At 55.2% G+C, this 3143-nt stretch overlaps 1 protein-coding gene across 1 annotated transcript in view; it reads right to left on the bottom strand.

Annotated features, from left to right (window-relative positions):
• LOC103769882 (PR domain zinc finger protein 12) overlaps positions 1 to 3143 on the bottom strand; it is a gene marked incomplete at its 5' end in the record, with an annotated part of 5642 nt that overhangs the window by 707 nt on the left and 1792 nt on the right. The window lies entirely within an intron of this gene.

Below are 3143 nucleotides of genomic sequence, written 5' to 3'. Positions count from 1 at the left end.
TGGAGCTGTAGGGCACAGGCAGCACTCCCACCAGACCAGCTTGGGCTTATTTTACCCAGTGGAAATGCAGATGCACCAGCAAAGAATTCATCAGCCTGGGGATCAGAGAGCTGGGTGGCTGCTGCAGGAGAGCATGGCTCTGGTGGGAGATGCTGCCCGTGTCCCACACCAAAGTCACAGCGCCTGCGACAGCCCAAGGAGATCTATAGAGTCAGGGAAGGACTTTTACACCACCTATGCTCTTATTTCCCTGAAATGAGAACACTTCTCCTTCCCCTGCTGTTCCCGCTACGTTCCTGTGCTGCCAGGGCAGCCAGAGCCAGCAGTAGGAAATATGGAACGAGCCTCCCTGTGCACAGTGCCAGGCTGGGAACACGGAGGCTCGAGGCTCTCACAGCATCAGGCAACACTAATAACAACCTCACTCAGACAGAAAATGCACAGATCTTTCCTTTGTGGGTCCCTAACGTTAAGAACCTAATTCAGAAACGTGAAAGCCTCTCATTTCAGAGGATGCATTTCCATACCCAGAGTAGTCCAAGAAAAAAGGGATAATAAGTTAGATCATCTGAGCACTGAACATGTGCCTCATTTTAAGCACCTGAAATCAGTGGGAATTTTAACTTCATATTTTTAAGTGTCTGTCTGCATAAACAGATCATTGAGGCTGCAGAGTAGGAATTGAGGAAGCAGGGGAAACCAACACCATTTTGCATCTTAAATTGATGCTGTCTCCCTGTGTCATTTTCCCATAAGAGAAAACGAGCTGTTTTCAATACAAGCAAATAAAAAATCCTACAAAGGACAGAGCACATTACATGTGTGTAAACATGTGCAGGGTTTCTTCTGGAGCTGGTGCACCTATGCCAGCAGTGGGCAAGCACTCGTGCATACACCCCAAAGCAATTTGAACTGCACCCCAGGAACCTCTTGGCTTTCAGATCAAAGGCCAAAACTTGCTGCCCTCACTTTATTTTCCAGCAGCGGCAACTTGGCATTGCTGAGGAAGAGGACAAGAAAAACAAACTGGCAAGTAAGGGCAGGAATAGGCAAAACATTCCAAAATTAAAGGCCAGTAGTGAAAAAGGCAGCCAGTAAATCTGCTTTTGTGGTGGGTGGTGAGAAAGGCACCCTAAGGGATATGGCACTGGAGTCATGGCGCGGCAGAGGCGGGCGCAGCTCATGGTGCCCGACAGAGAGGGCACAGAGGAGGCTGAGCAGCCACCCCCAAGCTGGCAAGGGATGTAGGGGGACACGAGAGAGACTGTGAGAGGACACGGCTCAGTTCAGCTCTGTGTTCACACATCCTGCCCGAGGCTGGGCTCTTCCAGCCGGGCTCGGGCTGACGCTGCGCTCTCCGTCTGGGACTCGGGGTGAGTATGGTGACAGGCAGGAGAGCAACAAGGGGAGAGCTCACTTGGCTCCAAGATACTGGATTTCTGTGCCTGTAACTCCGTGCTAAGGGATTAAGGAGCAGGGAGAACCACAAAAGGAAAATCCTCTCTTGCTTTTCCCATTCTCGTTGGCTGCACAAAGCCCAGTGAGTCTGCCCAGGCGCTGGGTTTGGATGGTGTGAGCTCACGCTCAGCATGCCTGTGGGTGTGGGGAAATGTGGAGCCCATGGACGATGCAGACCCTGGACCTGTCGTGCCAGGTTGTGACCTTGGGTTTGGATGGTGTGAGCTCACGCTCGGCAGCCTGCGGGTGTGGGGAAACGTGGAGCCCACAGACGATGCAGACCCTGGACCTGCCGTGCCAGGTTGTGACCCGACTCCTCGCACACTCCGTGCTTCCCTTCCTCCCACTCCCAGGCAGAAAGCCCTGTCCTCTTCTGCTCCCCTGGCACAGAGGGACCCCCGGCAGCAGCGGGGACAGGAGCACTGCTGGGTGCCCACCCTGCCCGGGGAGCACCCTGCAGCATGCGGCAGGCACCCCTCATCCCCGCTGTCACCTCTGACACTTGGGCTGTGGCACTCTCAGTATTTCAACTTCAGCACTTGCACCAGAGGAATTAACTCGCCCTGCGCTGGCGCTCGCTGCCTCAGCCCCAGGAGCAAGCCTGGACATTGCCCGGGACTGTATGGGGTACACAAACCTCCCCAAATATCGGCCCACCTGCCCCATTGCCTGTGCACACAAGGTGTGGGAGGCACGGCTGTGTTCCTGGTTACACTGCAGCTACTGGGAATTAGTGTACTTCTTTGTGTAACTTAAGAACAGTAACAAAAAGCAATTAAGCTGCTGTCACAACAGGCACAGCTGCCCACAAGAGCATCAGGTCATAAAGCCACATGGTGCTGAAGCCTGTGAAAGGGTGTCCAGGATGGGGAGAGCAGCACAGAAGCACTTGAGGCTCTTGCTCAGGGAAAGGTGGCAGAGCCCCAAAAGGCACACGGGACTCTCCCACAGCAGAAGAAATTACCTGTTCTCTCCTTACCCACCCACCTGCCTTTCCTGGCCCGCAGCGGCAATCCCAGACCCAGCCCTGATGCTGGCTCAGTGCAGGACTGAGCCATGGTCCTGCATCGCAGAGCATTTGAGCATCTGCCCCTCTGTAAGCCAGTACAGGAGCATGGATAGATCTGGGAGCCACCCTTGCCCACAGAACCAGCAGGTAGTTGTGCTTCTCCCAGCTAAGACCTTCTCCCAGCTGCGAGCAGAGCGGGAGCCCTCGCTTCTGAATGTGCAAGACACTGGTCCCAATACTGGAGAGGGACAGTCCCACAGTGCTAGTCTGGGGTGAGAGATGTTCCCTCTCCGACTCTAAACTGAAGCAGCTGCACAAGAACGTCTCCCTGAGCTACAGCCTTTCACCTGCAATGGCACTAGGTTATGGGGACGCTGTGTGTGAGCAGGGCTGGTCCCCACAGCCACGCTGCTGGCACTGTGCAACTTGTACACATGTAGCATCAATGCTGGCAGGGAGCTGGACGCCAGCCTCCATCCCAGCATCTCCCAGGAGGAGCTGTGGGATGGGGGTACCTCCAGCCTTCACCCCACATCACAGCAGCCTATTCCCCAGGACATTCCTGGGGCCCAGCACCTGCCCCTGCTCCCCCACCAGCCCTTTGTACAGGAGCACATGGATGAGATGGGCAGGATGAGTCCCTTCCCCACAGCCCTGCTGCAGACAGCCCAAGGCT

This window comes from Merops nubicus, unplaced genomic scaffold (genome assembly GCF_000691845.1).
Source record: "Merops nubicus isolate BGI_N331 unplaced genomic scaffold, ASM69184v1 scaffold25583, whole genome shotgun sequence".
Classification (NCBI taxonomy): Eukaryota; Metazoa; Chordata; class Aves; order Coraciiformes; family Meropidae; genus Merops; species Merops nubicus.
The sequence above is the reverse complement of the archived record's forward strand: the minus strand, read 5'-3'. Positions and strand labels throughout refer to the sequence as shown.